Consider the following 20,378-nt stretch of genomic DNA (forward strand, 5'->3'; position numbering starts at 1 on the left):
TTTTCAGTGTATTATATGTAAGTCAGCCCATTGTTCTCTGGGGTCTGGGGTTGATTCCAGGTGTGTGGTTTTGGATTTGGAAGCTGTTGCTGTGACCAGACAACATGCGGTCAAAGGAACTCTCAATTGAGGTGAAGCAGAACATCCTGAGGCTGAAAAAAAAGAAAAAATCCATCAGAGAGATAGCAGACATGCTTGGAGTAGTAAAATCAACAGTCGGGTACATTCTGAGAAAAAAGGAATTCACTGGTGAGCTTGGGAACTCAAAAAGGCCTGGGCGTCCACGGAAGACAACAGTGGTGGATGATCGCCGCATACTTTCTTTGGTGAAGAAGAACCCGTTCACAACATCAACTGAAGTCCAGAACACTCTCAGGGAAGTAGGTGTATCTGTCTCTAAGTCAACAGTAAAGAGAAGACTCCATGAAAGTAAATACAAAGGGTTCACATCTAGATGCAAACCATTCATCAATTCCAAAAATAGACAGGCCAGAGTTAAATTTGCCGAAAAACACCTCAAGAAGCCAGCCCAGTTCTGGAAAAGTATTCTATGGACAGATGAGACAAAGATCAACCTGTACCAGAATGATGGGAAGAAAAAAGTTTGGAGAAGAAAGGGAACGGCACATGATCCAAGGCACACCACATCCTCTGTAAAACATGGTGGAGGCAACGTGATGGCATGGGCATGCATGGCTTTCAATGGCACTGGGTCACTTGTGTTTATTGATGACATAACAGCAGACAAGAGTAGCCGGATGAATTCTGAAGTGTACCGGGATATACTTTCAGCCCAGATTCAGCCAAATGCTGCAAAGTTGATCGGACGGCGCTTCACAGTACAGATGGACAATGACCCCAAGCATACAGCCAAAGCTACCCAGGAGTTCATGAGTGCAAAAAAGTGGAACATTCTGCAATGGCCAAGTCAATCACCAGATCTTAACCCAATTGAGCATGCATTTCACTTGCTCAAATCCAGACTTCAGACGGAAAGACCCACAAACAAGCAAGACCTGAAGGCTGCGGCTGTAAAGGCCTGGCAAAGCATTAAGAAGGAGGAAACCCAGCGTTTGGTGATGTCCATGGGTTCCAGACTTAAGGCAGTGATTGCCTCCAAAGGATTCACAACAAAATATTGAAAAAAAAATATTTTGTTTGGGTTATGTTTATTTGTCCAATTACTTTTGAGCTCCTAAAATGTGGAGTGTTTGTAAAGAAATGTGTACAATTCCTACATTTTCTATCAGATATTTTTGTTCAACCCTTTAAATTAAACGTTACAATCTGCACTTAAATTCTGTTGTAGAGGCTTCATTTCAAATCCAATGCGGTGGCATGCAGAGCCCAACTCGCGAAAATTGTGTTACTGTCCAAATATTTCTGGCCCTAACTGTAGTTACTACAAATGAAACAAAGCTATGGGCGCACATCCATATATTGTACGTTGGTCTGGTGCTTGTCAGCAATATCTATAAACATGAGGTCTTTATACAATTTGATCAAACTGTAACTAAGCCCACCAGCCACTTCATGGTGACCTCCTATTAGTGAGTCCCTACACTACTGGGAGCAGCACCACATGGTGTCACCAGAACACAGCACCCTCAGGAGGAGTAACCCAGTAACCCAACAACACCACTGCTGCCAGGCTCCAGACTGTGGCCACTACAGCTGGGTGAGTGATCTTCCTGTTTTGAAACACTCATAAGACAGTCAAAGACTGGGCTCACATGAGCGTAAGATTACCATGTATTGTGCGCGTATGATACATGGTAATACGCATGAAAATACATTACTTTACGCAGTTCCACTCAGATTTGCATGTAGGAATTGCATAATACAAAAGTGCAGCACGTTCTAAGACAGACCATTGTTCTCTATGGGCACATAATCAACGCCACCCATAAGCATAGCGACTGATGTATGATCCGACATCTGATGGGACACCCAGAGTACATAGGAAGGGAATCTTTTTCTGTGTTGACACGGGACATGTATGTAGATAAATCCAAATCTCTGTACCCCAGATACATGATTTACACAGGATTATATAGCGAGTAGGCTCGGTTTATTAAATGTTAACACTATTGGTTGAAGTTATCTTTACATCAAACAAAGAACCAGTAAGTATATTTGTACTTTCACTTACGAAGGGAGAGGGGGAGAGAGAGGGGGATAGAGAGGGGGTTAGTGTGGCATCACAGCTACATTCTTCTTGGTATCCAATTGCACACAGTTTATCAGCTACAGCTTGGCAGACCATTTTACACAAAGAGGAAGAGAAGCTAATAAAGCTCCAATTAATATGCAATATGCTACATTTCATTTGCAATTGATACATTTATAATAAACAGAACAATATATAATATGCTTCAGCCTGATAACAGAGAAACAATAGCTTCTTATAAGTCCTCAAACCACATTTTTCTCCCTTTGATAGCTATCACTTTCTTATAGCCTATCGTCCTAATTTAGGGGTTTATACCTCCATAGACTTGAGTATAGCCGGTGAATCTCGTGCTTCATTAGTTTCCAGTGAGACGCAACCCTATCTCAGACAGGTTGAGCTACATAGAGTTCTGTGTCCTAGGAATGATTTGTCATAGCACATATATTTGTAACTGTGTATATACTTTCCCATTTTATACCACCACACTCCTCCATTTCCCGACATGCATCGAACAATAAAGAGGCTGGCCTGTCAGGCGGGTCTGCTCGTACCCGTGCAAGCAATGTTTCTGATTTTGACTTCAACCGAGCCTCTATCCGTGTTTCAGAAGGAGGATATACTGGATTATAGCATATGATCTGTGAATCTTGTTAACACATGTAGTAAGAGGTGCAACCCTCTACTTGTCCCCCCTTAAAGGTGTAGTAAGTATGGTACACTAATGTTCTTTTGGAGCGTGTACCAGTTCTAGCTTCTCGTATACACTTATCACAATTATTGTCAGAGCCCAAATCTCCTGTATGGAGGTTAATCTCTCTCTCTCTCCCCCCCCCCCCCCCCGCCCCAACACAGTCTTTAGTAGGGACTTCATTTTTCTTGTTGTCTTGCAGCTGTAGCTCCCCCACTCTCCTAGGTATTCCTACTAGGGGAAAACAATGTCTCTGTGAGAGAACCACTGTCTCTTTGTGGTAAACACCATCAGCAGGTGCATCCCCTCTTTCTAGTAGGGGCAAGGTCTTTGTCTGGTCCAAGGCACTTCTGGTGATTTTTATAGTGAGCTTCAGTGGATCTGTCGGGTGTGATAAGCAGGCATGGTGAGTGTAGGCCAATTTGACTCTGGTATGGTGGATTCAAGGTCCTATCTCAAGGGTTGATAGAATAATGGTGTATGGAGCATTCCACCTTTGGCTTGAGAGGCCTCTGGTGCCAATCTTTCACCTAGACTCCTTGTCCTGGAAGAAAAAGAAGTACATGGAAGTATTCAAACAAATAGGTAACCTTTCTCCTGCTGTTTTGGCGATGGTTGCTACGGTCTTACCGAGGTGGCTAGCTCCTGTATGATCTCTGCAGCAAAGGCTGGACCAATCCTAACTGGTAGGCCGTGTCTTCGAATTATGTCTCTCAGTAGAGCTCTGGCCACTTCAGTTGATTTTTCGGTCTAGTGAAGACCAGGAGATATTTCCATCTGTCAGCTGCAGACATTTAAGTAAGGTCCACTAGTACATCTTGGAATAGAGTTGCTCCATAAGATTGCATCCCTGGAGTCTTCAGAGGACCTTGTTTGAGATTATTTATTGCCGGCTCCATTGAATTCAATGGTCAGTGCTCGTTTAATCGAGACGAGTACCACGTGGTGCTCGTCTCGAGTAACGAGCATCTCGAGCACCCTAATACTCGAACGAGCATCAAGCTCGGACGAGTATGCTCGCTCATCTCTACGCAGAGGCTAAAAAGGGCCCAGGAAATTTAAAATCTCCTTGCTCCTGAAGGTAGCTGAGACCCTGGAGCAGTGATCAAGGGCCACATTGAGTGGTCCCTGGTCACATGATCGCCGTTATCCAATAGATAATAGTGATCACTTAAAAGTTTTTAAAAAGTTAATGTTTAATCTCCCCCCTCTGCTGCAATCAGTAAGAGGAGACGAAACTTCTTACCGGATTCCTCCACATTTGAACCCTGACACAATCCTCCTCCACGAATCTTTCCTGGCTTCTGTGCATGCGCCCGCCGGAAAAATGCTGGACACATCCGCAGGAGTCGGGGAGGGCTCAGAAGATTTAAAATCTCCTTCTTCCCGGCTACCAAAGGTACCTCAGAGCCTGTGTCAGGGAAATTGCATACAGCACCAATCAGGCCCACCCCAATGCCCCGCTGCCGGCGGTAAAGAAGAGACACCACACACGGAGGTCTGGTATAGTTCCTCACACGGGGACATGACTGCGCACTTTATTACAGATTACATGGGGTCTTATACCCTTTGGTCACATCACTAGGAATGGGTAATGGTCTCATTGGCTCAAATTCACCGCATAACCATATATTTTAAGTCCGGATTTCCGGCTGAGGCACTGATAGTCATATACGTAGTTAAACAGACGTTATCTTGATACGGCGCCTCTGGGAAAACAGCCAAGCACGCGGCCTTCGTGTTCGGTTTTGTATCATCTCTGAATTTCTGGACACATCTCTCTCTCAGCCTTGCAAACGTTTGGAATATCTGATGTAAGGCGACATATAAGTTTTTCTCTTTTTAACTTTGAATAGAACTTGCATACAGGTATAAAAGCATAAAAAACATAAGGCAATACATACATATACCCTCACACCTGGAGCAGTGACCTGTGGCCGGTCCCCGGTCATGTGATAATAAGGTAGCAATCTACCTTAGTCTAGTCTCACACGACGGGATAGGAATTGCAGATTTCATATGCATTTGATCCGTGGTAATCCGTGGACCAATCACATGCATTGGATTACACAGTTCCGTTCACATTAGCGGGTCGGAATTCCGTAATCACTCGCAGAAAAGAGAACGCAGCATGTTGTATTTTACCATTGATATCCGCGAGTCCCTTGTGCTCTGTGGTTGTGGATATACCCGCTGCCCATATGCAATTACATTGTGTACGTTAGCGGGTACCCGCATCATAGCTAAGCCCCGGGAACGCTCGTTCTTCTGCAGTTGTCTGAACGCAGGACAAACAGGGGATCCATTTTGGGGTGCAAGTCTTCATTTAGATTTGTGCTGAACAAAAAAAAGTGTTTTAAAATGACACAATTGCAAAAAAAATGAAAATCGTCATTTTTCCCTCTGCTTTGCATTTCAGAATATGCAGTGCGCCCCTAAATGATTTCCATAAGGGGTCCAGTTTGGGGTCATTTGTGGGGGTTCTCTATCATTTTGGCTGCTATGGGAATCTACCAGTTTGCAATAGCGCCTAAAACGCCTTCAAGCAAAAAGTCTGGACTGAAAGCCACCCGCTGCTCATTTCGGTTTGGTCCCCTTTGTGCATATGGACATATAATTAGGGCCACAATGGGTATATTGCTGAACACACGACAAACAGGGGGGTGCATTTCGGGGTGAAACGCTGCATTCATATGCGCTGTACAGAAAACACTTTTTAAAATGACACCATTGACAAAAAAAATGAATAGCATAATTTTTCCTTCTGCTTTGCTTAGATTTCTTCTAGTTTGCTGCTTCCCTGCTCAGGTGCACCCGGACGCCTCCTCCTACAGAACCAAGGAGGCGAGGTCAAGGGTAGTGGATACAGGGTGCACACACTGACACCAGTGTGTACAATCTGAACAGTACCATCCGGGGACCCAGTAAAGGGGTACAGATGGCTGTCCTGTTTGGGACCCTGGGGGAAGGATCCCAAAGCGGGACTGTTCCGCCCAAATCAGGACGTCTGCTCACCTTATTCATGAGGAAAGAAAAATGCAGGAAAATTATTTTAGCAGCCTATAAAACCAACAAATAGGCAAAATCACTAAAAAGTGTCTGGCCGTTTAGGATCTCAATAGTCTGGTCTGTAAAGGGTTAAGGGAATCCTGAGACCAGGACCTACTACAAGCCATGATACCGGTCACATGACACTGACATCATCAAAAGGTAAAGCCTGATCACATGACTATGACATCAGCAAAGGTCCTGCAGTCACTACACTGTAACAGCCTAATCACATGACACTGACATCATCAAAAGGTAAAGCCTGATCACATGACTATGACATCACCAAAGGTCCTGCAGTCACTAGGAAGTAACATCTGCAGGGTGAGCTGTAGTATATATATGGTCCAGAATTGTGTATAGCGTCAGGAATGTGTGTGTGAGCTGTCCTGTATGGTGGCTGGCTGCAGTGTATATGTGTATATATATATGGTCCAGCATTGTATATAGTGTTAGGGATGTATGTGTGAGCTGTCCTGTATGGAGGTTGGCTGCAGTGTATATGTGTATATATATATGGTCCAGCATTGTATACAGTGTTAGGGATGTGTGTGTGAGCTGTCCTGTATGGAGGTTGGCTGTAGTGTGTGTATATAGTCCAGCATTATATACAGTGTTAGGGATGTATGTGTGAGCTGCTCTATATGGTGACTGGCTGTAGTGTGTGTATATATATATAGTCCAGCATTGTATACAGTGTTAGGGATGTATGTGTGAGCCGCCCTGTATGGAGGTTGCCTGTAGTGTATATATAGTCCAGCATTGTATACAGTGTTAGGGATGTATGTGTGAGCTGTCCTGTATGGTGGTTGGCTGCAGTGTGTGTATATATATATAGTCCAGCATTGTATACAGTGTTAGGGATGTATGTGTGAGCTGTCCTGTATGGTGGTTGGCTGCAGTGTGTGTGTATATATATATAGTCCAGCATTGTATACAGTGTTAGGGATGTATGTGTGAGCCGTCCTGTATGGTGACTGGCTGTAGTGTGTATATATAGTCCAGCATTGTATACAGTGTTAGGGATGTATGTGTGAGCTGTCCTGTATGGTGGTTGGCTGCAGTGTGTGTATATATATATATAGTCCAGCATTGTATACAGTGTTAGGGATGTATGTGTGAGCTGTTCTATATGGTGACTGGCTGTAGTGTGTATATATAGTCCAGCATTGTATACAGTGTTACGGATGTATGTGTGAGCCGTCCTGTATGGAGGTTGGCTGTAGTGTGTGTGTATATATAGTCCAGCATTGTATATAGTGTTAGGGATGTATGTGTGAGCTGTTCTATATGGTGACTGGCTGTAGTGTGTATATATAGTCCAGCATTGTATATAGTGTTAGGGATGTATGTGTGAGCCGTCCTGTATGGTTGCTGGCTGCAGTGTGTATATATAGTCCAGCATTATATACAGTGTTAGGGATGTATGTGTGAGCCGTCCTGTATGGAGGTTGGCTGCAGTGTGTATATATAGTCCAGCATTATATACAGTGTTAGGGATGTATGTGTGAGCTGTCCTGTATGGAGGTTGGCTGCAGTGTGTATATATAGTCCAGCATTATATACAGTGTTAGGGATGTATGTGTGAGCTGTCCTGTATGGAGGTTGCCTGTAGTGTGTATATATAGTCCAGCATTGTATATAGTGTTAGGGATGTATGTGTGAGCCGTCCTGTATGGAGGTTGGCTGTAGTGTGTATATATATATATGGTCCAGCATTGTATACAGTGTTAGGGATGTATGTGTGAGCCGTCCTGTATGGTGACTGGCTGTAGTGTGTATATATAGTCCAGCATTGTATATAGTGTTAGGCATGTATGTCTGAGCTGTCCTGTATGGTTGCTGGCTGCAGTGTGTATATATAGTCCAGCATTATATACAGTGTTAGGGATGTATGTGTGAGCTGTCCTGTATGGTGGCTGGCTGTAGTGTATATATATAGTCCAGCATTGTATATAGTGTTAGGGATGTATGTGTGAGCCGTCCTGTATGGAGGTTGGCTGTAGTGTGTATATATAGTCCAGCATTGTATACAGTGTTAGGGATGTATGTGTGAGCTGTCCTGTATGGAGGTTGGCTGTAGTGTGTATATATAGTCCAGCATTGTATATAGTGTTAGGGATGTATGTGTGAGCCGTCCTGTATGGAGGTTGGCTGTAGTGTGTGTATATATAGTCCAGAATTGTATACAGTGTTAGGGATGTATGTGTGAGCTGTCCTGTATGGTGGTTGGCTGTAGTGTATATATATATAGTCCAGCATTGTATATAGTGTTAGGGATGTATGTGTGAGCCGTCCTGTATGGAGGTTGCCTGTAGTGTGTGTGTATATATAGTCCAGCATTGTATACAGTGTTAGGGATGTATGTGTGAGCCGCCCTGTATGGTGGCTGGCTGTAGTGTATATATATAGTCCAGCATTGTATACAGTGTTACGGATGTATGTGTGAGCCGTCCTGTATGGAGGTTGGCTGTAGTGTGTATATATAGTCCAGCATTGTATACAGTGTTAGGGATGTATGTGTGAGCCGTCCTGTATGGTGACTGGCTGTAGTGTGTATATATAGTCCAGCATTGTATATAGTGTTAGGCATGTATGTCTGAGCTGTCCTGTATGGTTGCTGGCTGCAGTGTGTATATATAGTCCAGCATTATATATAGTGTTAGGGATGTATGTGTGAGCCGTCCTGTATGGTGACTGGCTGTAGTGTGTATATATAGTCCAGCATTGTATACAGTGTTAGGGATGTATGTGTGAGCCGTCCTGTATGGAGGTTGGCTGTAGTGTGTATATATAGTCCAGCATTGTATATAGTGTTAGGGATGTATGTGTGAGCCGCCCTGTATGGAGGTTGCCTGTAGTGTGTATATATAGTCCAGCATTGTATATAGTGTTAGGGATGTATGTGTGAGCCGTCCTGTATGGAGGTTGGCTGTAGTGTGTATATATATATGGTCCAGCATTGTATACAGTGTTAGGGATGTATGTGTGAGCTGTCCTGTATGGAGGTTGGCTGTAGTGTGTGTATATAGTCCAGCATTGTATACAGTGTTAGGGATGTATGTGTGAGCTGTCCTGTATGGAGGTTGGCTGTAGTGTGTGTATATATAGTCCAGCATTATATACAGTGTTAGGGATGTGTGTGTGAGCTGTCCTGTATGGTGGCCGGCTATAGTGTGTGTATACATATATATATATAGTCCAGCATTGTATACAGTGTTAGGGATGTATGTGTGAGCTGTCCTGTATGGAGGTTGGCTGTAGTGTGTATATATAGTCCAGCATTGTATACAGTGTTAGGGATGTATGTGTGAGCTGTCCTGTATGGAGGTTGGCTGTAGTGTGTGTATATATAGTCCAGAATTGTATACAGTGTTAGGGATGTATGTGTGAGCCGTCCTGTATGGAGGTTGGCTGTAGTGTGTATATATAGTCCAGCATTGTATACAGTGTTAGGGATGTATGTGTGAGCCGTCCTGTATGGAGGTTGGCTGTAGTGTGTATATATAGTCCAGCATTGTATACAGTGTTAGGGATGTATGTGTGAGCTGTCCTGTATGGAGGTTGGCTGTAGTGTGTATATATAGTCCAGCATTGTATATAGTGTTAGGGATGTATGTGTGAGCCGTCCTGTATGGTGACTGGCTGTAGTGTGTATATATAGTCCAGCATTGTATACAGTGTTAGGGATGTATGTAGGTTGGCTGTAGTGTGTATATATAGTCCAGCATTGTATACAGTGTTAGGGATGTATGTGTGAGCCGTCCTGTATGGAGGTTGGCTGTAGTGTGTATATATAGTCCAGCATTGTATACAGTGTTAGGGATGTATGTGTGAGCTGTCCTGTATGGAGGTTGGCTGTAGTGTGTATATATAGTCCAGCATTGTATATAGTGTTAGGGATGTATGTGTGAGCTGTCCTGTATGGAGGTTGGCTGTAGTGTGTATATATAGTCCAGCATTGTATACAGTGTTAGGGATGTATGTGTGAGCCGCCCTGTATGGAGGTTGCCTGTAGTGTATATATAGTCCAGCATTGTATACAGTGTTAGGGATGTATGTGTGAGCCGCCCTGTATGGAGGTTGCCTGTAGTGTATATATAGTCCAGCATTGTATACAGTGTTAGGGATGTATGTGTGAGCTGTCCTGTATGGAGGTTGCCTGTAGTGTGTATATATAGTCCAGCATTGTATATAGTGTTAGGGATGTATGTGTGAGCTGTCCTGTATGGAGGTTGGCTGTAGTGTGTATATATATATATAGTCCAGCATTGTATACAGTGTTAGGGATGTATGTGTGAGCCGTCCTGTATGGTGGCTGGCTGTAGTGTATATATAGTCCAGCATTGTATACAGTGTTAGGGATGTATGTGTGAACCGTCCTGTATGGTGGCTGGCTGTAGTGTGTATATATAGTCCAGCATTGTATACAGTGTTAGGGATGTATGTGTGAGCCGCCCTGTATGGAGGTTGCCTGTAGTGTATATATAGTCCAGCATTGTATATAGTGTTAGGGATGTGTGTGTGAGCTGTCCTGTATGGAGGTTGCCTGTAGTGTGTGTGTGTGTATATATAGTCCAGAATTGTATACAGTGTTAGGGATGTATGTGTGAGCCGTCCTGTATGGTGACTGGCTGCATTGTGTATATATAGTCCAGCATTGTATATAGTGTTAGGGATGTATGTGTGAGCTGTCCTGTATGGAGGTTGGCTGTAGTGTATATATATAGTCCAGCATTGTATACAGTGTTAGGGATGTGTGTGTGAGCTGTCCTGTATGGTGACTGGCTGTAGTGTGTATATATAGTCCAGCATTGTATACAGTGTTAGGGATGTATGTGTGAGCTGTCCTGTATGGAGGTTGCCTGTAGTGTGTGTGTGTATATATAGTCCAGAATTGTATACAGTGTTAGGGATGTATGTGTGAGCCGTCCTGTATGGTGGCTGGCTGCATTGTGTATATATAGTCCAGCATTGTATATAGTGTTAGGGATGTATGTGTGAGCTGTCCTGTATGGAGGTTGGCTGTAGTGTATATATATAGTCCAGCATTGTATACAGTGTTAGGGATGTGTGTGTGAGCTGTCCTGTATGGAGGTTGCCTGTAGTGTGTGTGTGTATATATAGTCCAGAATTGTATACAGTGTTAGGGATGTATGTGTGAGCCGTCCTGTATGGTGGCTGGCTGCATTGTGTATATATAGTCCAGCATTGTATATAGTGTTAGGGATGTATGTGTGAGCTGTCCTGTATGGAGGTTGGCTGTAGTGTGTATATATAGTCCAGCATTGTATACAGTGTTAGGGATGTATGTGTGAGCCGCCCTGTATGGAGGTTGCCTGTAGTGTATATATAGTCCAGCATTGTATACAGTGTTAGGGATGTATGTGTGAGCCGTCCTGTATGGTGGTTGGCTGTAGTGTGTATATATAGTCCAGCATTGTATACAGTGTTAGGGATGTATGTGTGAGCCGTCCTGTATGGAGGTTGCCTGTAGTGTGTATATATAGTCCAGCATTGTATATAGTGTTAGGGATGTATGTGTGAGCCGTCCTGTATGGAGGTTGCCTGTAGTGTGTATATATAGTCCAGCATTGTATATAGTGTTAGGGATGTATGTGTGAGCTGTTCTATATGGTGACTGGCTGTAGTGTATATATATATAGTCCAGCATTGTATATAGTGTTAGGGATGTATGTGTGAGCCGTCCTGTATGGAGGTTGCCTGTAGTGTGTGTATATATAGTCCAGCATTGTATACAGTGTTAGGGATGTATGTGTGAGCCGCCCTGTATGGAGGTTGGCTGTAGTGTGTATATATAGTCCAGCATTGTATATAGTGTTAGGGATGTATGTGTGAGCTGTTCTATATGGTGGCTGGCTGTAGTGTATATATAGTCCAGCATTGTATACAGTGTTAGGGATGTATGTGTGAGCCGTCCTGTATGGTGGCTGGCTGTAGTGTATATATATATGGTCCAGCATTGTATACAGTGTTAGGGATGTATGTGTGAACTGTCCTGTATGGAGGTTGGCTGCAGTGTAAATATGGTCTATTATTGTATATATTGTTGTTTTATTGTATATTCCGTTGTCATGTTACTCTTCTGATAACTGTAAGTGGTGGTCCTGGACTTTTTCTATTGAATGCAAGTCTTTAGTGTAGCTCATCAAGTTAATCAGTAAGGATGCCATGCTTGGGCTCCCCCAGCAATTAGCTGATGCTACCTCAGCTTGCTGTCATCTGAAAACAGATAGGTCCAATTTGAATTCAATTCTAGCCGAGCCTGCAGGTCTAAAGCAGTCTGCTGCAATATGGACAGCCTTATAATCCTGAAGATAAGTCATCAATAGAAAAATGTAGGGGATAGATGAACTTCCAAATACATTTCTACATGCCATCCATGCTTCGGTGTTTGGCATGCCACCTGGACTGGCAACACTTCTGTCATATTGTGTCTGCATTTAAGCCATTGGGCTCCGTGCCCTCTACCTTGGGTAAGCTCCATCTACTTCTTTTCCTCTGTACTACATCAATAGTAAAAGTCTCATAGAACCCCTTGAAGGTCAGGGGTCACATGAGGTCTACAGGAGTCACTTGATTGATGCCATTGTCAGTATCTGTAGTTCTGCCTGACTCAAATCCTGATTCATTTAGACACATAGGAGTCAGTAGTAACATATAAAATCCAAATATCTGACCATGTATTGCCTGGTGGCCAAATTATGAGTTAGGCCTAATGTCCATGAGGAAATCTGAATTGCAGAATTCTCGCAGGTCACCTGCAGTTCCAACCGCCCATAGGGAGGCATGGGCGCCCTCGCTTAATTTAAGCATGCGGATTTGATTTGAGGACCTTTCGGTCCAGAAAACAAATCGCAGCATTCTATTTTGCTGCGGTTCCTATGTGGATAGCTTCCGTTGAAGTCAATGGAAGCCGTCCAATCCGCAGCCTGTGTGCAATTCAATCGTGCCTAGCCGCAGATACCGCGGAAAAAATGGATTTTAGAAAATGAAATTAAAATGTACTGCGCTTGCCCATGTCGTGCCAGCCAGCGCACCCGCAAGCACCAGCAGTAAGAAGAAAGAAGACCCAGACAGATAAAATAATGTCCTCAGCCGCGGGCAGTGTCTGATCCTGCTGTGGGCTACTGTGAGCAGAATCTGACTCGCCCATGGACAAGAGGCCTTAATATTCGAGCAGCGAGGAAGCTTACAAGTCTCACACACAATTGGATGTGAGTAAAAGTCATCTGATTTTTTTGACAAACTGTAAAAAGATTTTATACAAAGACATTTGAAACAAGGCTAGAACACGCCTCACTTGTAATAATTATAACTTACTATAATTAATTTATTATAACTGGTTAGTAAAAACTCAACAAGAACAGTGACGTCTCTGTAGAGGTAGGACTTCTCTCAGTCCGATTGCAACTGTTTCTCATGAGACTTCTAGTGATGGAAACAATAATATGAAAGAAAGATAATGAATAGCTATAAGAAGAGCAGATAACAAGACATAAATGGTGGATAGGAACTCGTAGCTGCTTTCACAAATCCCCCCCCCCCCCTTTTTGCAGTTTTTGCACAGTCAAGCATGATTTGCATTTTCATCCCAGAAACTTGAGCTAACCACTAAGGAACGTGTTGTCTTACCTAAATTTTAGGAAGATCAATGCTCCTATGAACTATCCATGCTCCTATTGGTTACACCCACGTATAAATAAATTACCTGAAAGCGCTGCAGAATAAGTTGCTGCTATGCGATCACTCAGCCAGTTGTGAATCCACCTTGTCAATCCCATATTTGGTCATTTTTTTTCAATAAGTATGGTATGAGATACTTTGTCAAATGCTTTACTAAAGTCAAGATATACTATATCCACCGCATTTCCTTGATCAATCCAGTCGGTGATTCTGTCATAGAAGAAAATTAGATTAGTCTGGCATGACTTGTTGGTTACAAACCCATGCTGGCTTTGGTTAATTACTCCATTCTCATCCAAGTACTTGCATACATGCTGTTTAATAATTTGTTCAGAGATCTTTCCCGGTATAGAAGTCAGGCTCACAGGCCTGTAGTTTCCTGGATCCACCTTCTTCCCTTTTTTGAAGATAGCGACAACATTTGCCCTTTTCTAATCTTCTGGGACTTCTCCTGTTCTCCAGGAATTTTCAAAGATTATGGCGAGTGGTTCAGCAATTACCTCTGCTGCTTCCTTTAGTATCCTAGGATGTAATTCATCTGGACCTTGAGACTTGAATTCATGTAAGTTAGTTAAGTGTTCCCTCACCATCTCTCTGCTTACAGATAGCCTGCATTCTTTTATTCCCCCAATAGCACAGGGAAGATCAGTTGATGTTCCATCTACTTTCTGAGAGAAAACAGATACCAAATCAGAATTTAAAAGTTCGGCCTTCTCCACATTATTCTTAACCAATTCACCATTCTCATCTTGTATGCATCCAATAGCATCTTTGACTTTTCTTTTGCTTTTGCATACCCCCCCCCCCCCCCAAATCCTTTTTATTGCTTTTGGCCTCAGTTGCAAGCCTTAAATCACTATTAGCTTTAGCTTTTCTGAGACATGCCCTACAGTTTCTGCAAATCGCAATTTATTCTTCTTTAGCTATTCCCCCCTTTTTCCATTTGATTAACAGGTATGCAAGTTCTGTGTTCATCCATCCTGGTCTCTTTAAATGCTTACCATTCTTCCTTCTTTTAGGGATTGGTAACGATTGTACTTTGAGAATCTCATTTCACAATATTTCCCAACCTTCTTGGACATTTCTGTCCTTAAGAACATCCAGCCATTGGATTCTTCCTATCCTCTTTCTGAGGTCATTGAAATCTGCCTTTCTGAAATCCAACCTTGAGGTCTGAGTCTTCTCAGGTCTTCCTCCCCTTTTTATCCAACATCCAAGGATAGCATGATCACTGCCTCTTAAGGTCCCAGCCACTCTTACTTCCTCAACCATTTCCTCCCTGTTGGTAAGAATTAGGTCCAAGATAGCAGATCCCCTTGTTTTCTCTTCTACCTTTTGGAAGATAAAGTTATCAGCCAGAGCGGATAAGAATTTGTTGGATCCATTACTTTTACCTGAGAGAGATTCCCAACAAACGTCTGGATCGGTAAAATCTCCCATGATCACTATGTTGGGCTTCTTTGAGAGCTTGGCCATCTGATGTATAAAGAGTTCCTCCATATCTTGTGCTTGTCCAGGCAGCCTATAGTAAATGCCTACAATGGTGTCCTTTCTGTTGTTCTCTCCTTGTATTCTTTTTTTTTTTTTTTACTCGTTTTATTGAACAGTATGCATTACGTACAATAAATGTTAAAATAACTTTGCATACATCATGAAGCTCTTTAGTACAGATATTCGGTACACAAATATGTTACATTTTCCTCTGTGTTTACCAAGCATATGTTAATACGTGCATCCATAGTATTGATGACATTGTTACTTATTTTACATGTCAAGTCTGGGTGTGGTTCTTCTTAATACATTTTGAAACATTTCTTGTGTGAGGTTTGTATTTGTTGACCCGCACCAAATCCCCCAAACCTTATAAAATTTTTCGGGGTATTTTCTATTTTTGTAGACTATTTTTTCCGTATGGTAAGATAGAATTAATGATATTCTGCCATTTTGTGATTGTCGGGGGGCGCCTATCCATCCATCAAGAGCTATAACTTTACGGGCATGGAATAGTACTTTGGTAAGAAATATTTTATCATGGTATTGCCATTGTTCTTCATCTATGATACCTAACAAACACATCGCTGGGTCTGGTGGTATTGGTATTCCCATTAGTTGGGTTAGAAACTCTGTGACTTCTTCCCAGTACGTGTATACCATCGGGCAACCCCAAATCAGATGATTAAAATTTGCATTAGGTGCACGGCAGCGGTGACATTGACTAGTAGCTGATCTATTCATTTTATGGAGTCTAGTCGGTGTCAAATAGTGCTGGTGCAGAATATATAATTGGGTTAGCTTATTGTTCGCGGCTGGTGAGACCTCGGTGTATGTGGCCATTGCGGACTCCCAGTCCTCATTAGTCAATGATGGGATAAGTTCTCTCCATCTTTCCAACACCGCCATTTGCATATCAGGGATCTTAGAGTGTAATAGGTGAGTATATAGCATCGAGATTAGGCCCTTAGGGCCTTGGGTGCGCAGTATACCTATTAATGGATATGTAGAGAAGGGTCGTCTGGGTTCTGGGAATTGTGTTGTCAGGGCATGTCTGAGTTGTAGGTATCTAAAAAAAGCCCGTTCTAGGTACCTGATATAATTGCTGTAGTTGCTCAAAGGAGGCTAGTATTCCATCAATATAAAGGTGTTCTAGTGTGGTGATTCCCAAGTTTAACCAGAACTGTCTGTCTGGGAGGTTCAATAGGTGTGGTAATGCTCTGTTATCCCATAAGGGAGTTTCCAAGGGGGTATCTTCTTGTTTAGTCATTTGCTTACATGCCATCCAAACATTTGTTGTAAGTCTATGAATGGGCAGCATTTGTCTGGTCAGTAGTCCTGGTTTTTCCAGGAGGATCCAGAGCGATGCCTCTGAGAGGAAGAACATCAGGTGGTGCTCGGAGTTCGGGAGAGGAGAGCCCGACAGCCAGTGGTGTATATATCTGACTTGCCCCGCTAGATAATCTATTTTAAAGTCTGGTAATACCATGCCTGCTAGTTCTTTAGGTCTTTGTAGGGTTTCCATGCGGAGTTTGGCTCTGGATTTCCCCCAAATGATATTATTAATGAATTAGTTTTTTTGAAGAATTTCTGTGGTACTGTTGTTTCTGCGTGTTCTAAACAGTATAAATATTTGGGGAGTATTATCATTTTAATAAGCTTTACTCTGCCCGCTACAGACAACGGTAGGGGCCTCCAGGCTTTTAGTTTTGATTGTAGGGTTGTCATTAGGGGCGCGATGTTTAAATCAAAACTTTGGGTGTGGTCTCTTGTGATATAGATCCCTAAGTATTTGAATTGGGGGACAATTTGTAGGTTGCGAAACATCTCTCCCGCCCGCCACTCCTCTGCTCTTAGCGGCATAAGGGTAGACTTCTGCCAATTTATACATAGGCCTGAGAAATTTCCGAATTCATCTATTTGAGAGATGGCCAACGGCAGAGTGCTTTTGGGTTCTGACATGTAGAGTATTATGTCATCTGCATATAGCCCTATCCTGTCCTATCTGGATTCCCTTATATAGTGTGTGTTGCCGAATCTTTAAGGCCAGGGGTTCTATGGCAATTGCGAATAGGAGGGGGGAGAGCGGGCATCCCTGTCGGGTTCCCCTGTAAAGTGGGAAGGAGGGGGAGGTCAGGCCATTCACCACTATTCTGGCCGTCGGGGCACTATGTAGGATAGAAACCCATTTAATGAACGATTCTCCGAATTTTCGTAGAACTTCTATCAGATATGGCCATTCTACTGAGTCGAATGCCTTAGCTGCATCCAATTCGATCTCCACCTCCACCCCACCTGAGTGATCACCTGTGTCCTTCTGATGTTGTCTGACGTAGACATTCCCAGGATGAAGCCGGATTGGTCAGGGTGTATGATGTCTTTAATTGCTTGATTCAGCCTGGAAGCTAGCACTTTGGTAAGGATTTTGTATTCTGTGTTTAGGAGGGAGATAGGTCTATATGACCCACATTCCTCTTGGTTTTTATTGGGTTTTAAGATAAGGACTATGTTGGCCTCTAGCATCAACTCTGGAAGGTTTTTTTTTTCCCCGAATATATATTTATATAACGAGAGTAGGTGTGGTGTGATTTCTTCTTTATAGTGTAGATAGACCTTTACTGGTAGGCCATCTGTACCCGTGGTCTTATTTTTTTGCCATATCCTTCATTGCCTCCTCAATCTCCTCTGTTGTAATAGGGCAGTCTAATAGAGATCTGTGTGTTTCTTGCAGTACTGGGAATGTTATATTGGTTAAATAAGTCTCTAGTTCTGCAGGGAAATAGTTAGTTTGGGATTGGTATAGGTCATGGTAAAATTGTTGGAATCTACCTAGTATATCTTTGGGGTCTGTAATTATTGTGCCCTCAGTTGATTTGATCCTAAGTATAGACGGAGGGGCAGTCTTTTGTCGGGCCATAAAAGCTAGTAGTTTACTGGACTGGTTGCCTAGTTCGAAGAAGGACTGACGGGTAAAGAACAGTTTTCTCTGGGCCTTCTCTTTTAGGTATAATAGATACTCTCTACCTGCTTGCAACCATTTGTCTCTTTTGGTGTCTGAGGGGTCAGAAATAAATTATTTTTCTAGACGTTGACATTGTTCCGCTAGTTGATCTTCTTCTTTTGCTGTGGCTTTTTAAATAAAGGAGATTGAGGATTTGAAGCAGCCTCTAAGATATGGTTTAAAGGCCTCCCATACCAACATCATGTCAGGGTTTGCTTCGTGTGCTTCATAAAATATTTGGATTTGCTCTACTATACGATCATTTGGGCCGAGCAGTGAGAGCCAGAACGGTTGTATTCGCTGCCTCTTAATAACAGGGGGCCTGGATTTTTGAGGGTCATGCGGATTGGTGAGTGGTCTGAGATCCCTCTTGGGAGGAATTCTATGGATTCAATTCTTGGGAATAGTGAGGGGGATCCGAATATATAATCTATTCGACTCAGCGCATGGTTGTGGGCTGCATGGCAGGAAAACTCCTGCTGATGAGGGTGAAATACTCGCCATAAATCTAGCCACCCCGTTACTGAGATCATAGAAGCTAGGCGGGTCAGGCTCGTGTCTCCCGCCCTCCGAGCACCACCCCCAAATCTATCCAGGAGCGGATCCATGACCATATTCATGTATCCCATGCAAATAATCGTTGCATCTGGCGAGAATGAAGCAAATTGTATACCTTCTGCCAGAAGGGCTGTTGATGTTGATGGTGGGTTGTAGTAGCATAGAAGGACGTATGGGTCATTATTTATTTTGGATCTTACGAAAATAAATCTGCCTTCTGAGTCTCTTTTCAATTGTTCCACTTCCCATCTAAGTGATCTTTCTATCAATAAAGATACCCCCCTAGAATATGATGTGTCATATGAGTGTGCTGACCACTGGATCCATGGCTTTGACAAGATTTTAGAGGTTTCCGGCGTGAGGTGGGTCTCCTGTAGGCATAATACATGTGGTCGCCAGGAGCGTATTAAAGAATTTATTGTAGTTCGCTTTCTGGCGGATCCCATCTTTGGTACAAGAGTTTGCAATAGGGTTAAATGGTTTTAGTAACACGTTCGTGCATGATATGGAAGTCCCAACATCTAAAGGGAGAAAATGAATGGTTAGGTTGTGTATACGTTACAGTCTTTCTGGTCGTCGTCTGGTAGTTAACCATTCTTCTGCTTCAGATGGCGAAGTTAAGAAATGGGTGCGGTCTCCGTCGATCACTCGCAGTCGTGCTGGGTACACCATGGAGTACGGGAGCTGTAGATCTCGAAGTTGCCTTTTAACACCAAAGAATGATGCTCTTTGTTTTTGGAGATCCGCTGAAAAATCTGGGAAGATAGATACTGTGGCATTGTCATGGCGTAGGGGTCCTCCTTTTCTGGCAGCTTGCAGAATGATGTCTCTGTCACGAGAGTTGAGTAATTTTGCTAGTAGGGGTCTAGGTGGGGCCCGGGGTATGGGCGGCTTTATTGGTACACGGTGGGCCCGTTCGATAACAAAAACCTGTGATAGACCAGCATTGGGGAGAAGTTCGCGGAGCCACTTCTCCAAGAATTCTTCAGGTCTTTGTCCCTCGGTTCGTTCTGGCAGGCCCACTATGCGCAGATTATTTCATCGTGAACGATTTTCAAGGTTGTCTGCTTTTTGTCTCCAATATTCGGCTTTCTGTGTGAGGTCTCGTATTGCGGCCGACATTGGAGAGACGGTGTCATCTAGTGTGGATATTCTGTCTTCCGTATTTGTAACTCTCTCTTTCAGGTTTTGGAGGTCCTGTCTGAGGAGGCTCACATCCATTTTAACTTCGTCAATTTTGCTGGTGAGGGTGGTCGTGGATGTCTGGATTGCAGTTAATAACTGCTCGGATAGTTGTTGCAGGGTTTGGACTGTACCCTCCGGTGGGTTTGAATTGATGTCCTTTTTCGGGGGGGGGGGGGGGGGATGAACCCGCCGGGGCAGCTAGAGTGGATTCAGAGCTTGGGTCTTTGCGGGTTTCGCTTCTGGCGAACGCTTTTAATTTATCAATTGTTGCATTTTGTCTGGTAGGTCCCATGATAGGTTGCTTTGTGTTTCCCTCTTTGGAGAGGTTTTACAATGTGTCGAGTTTCTTGCCTCTGGCTTATGTTACGGGTTGTTAAAGTGTCCTTTTTATGGTCAGACTATCAGATGCATGCAGTACAGGGTTTGAATATGTGGCAGTCACACTAGCAGATAAAGTGCTTCTCCCCCATCCCGTCTGGCTACTTCATTTTGCGGTTTCTTTGCCAGGGGTAAGCGTTGTGTTAGTA

General features: G+C 43.3%; 1 protein-coding gene across 1 annotated transcript in view; it reads left to right on the top strand.

Annotated features, from left to right (window-relative positions):
- Window positions 1-6,194: 6,194 nt before the first annotated feature.
- The window catches only part of LOC136588133 (zinc finger protein 665-like), a 102,097-nt gene continuing 87,913 nt past the window's right edge, over window positions 6,195-20,378 (top strand). The window contains exon 1 of the mRNA XM_066587137.1: window positions 6,195-6,233. The gene's annotated coding sequence lies outside the window, so the exon portion shown is untranslated. The remainder of the gene's footprint in view (window positions 6,234-20,378) is intronic.

This window comes from Eleutherodactylus coqui, chromosome 13, assembly GCF_035609145.1.
Source record: "Eleutherodactylus coqui strain aEleCoq1 chromosome 13, aEleCoq1.hap1, whole genome shotgun sequence".
NCBI lineage: Eukaryota > Metazoa > Chordata > Amphibia > Anura > Eleutherodactylidae > Eleutherodactylus > Eleutherodactylus coqui.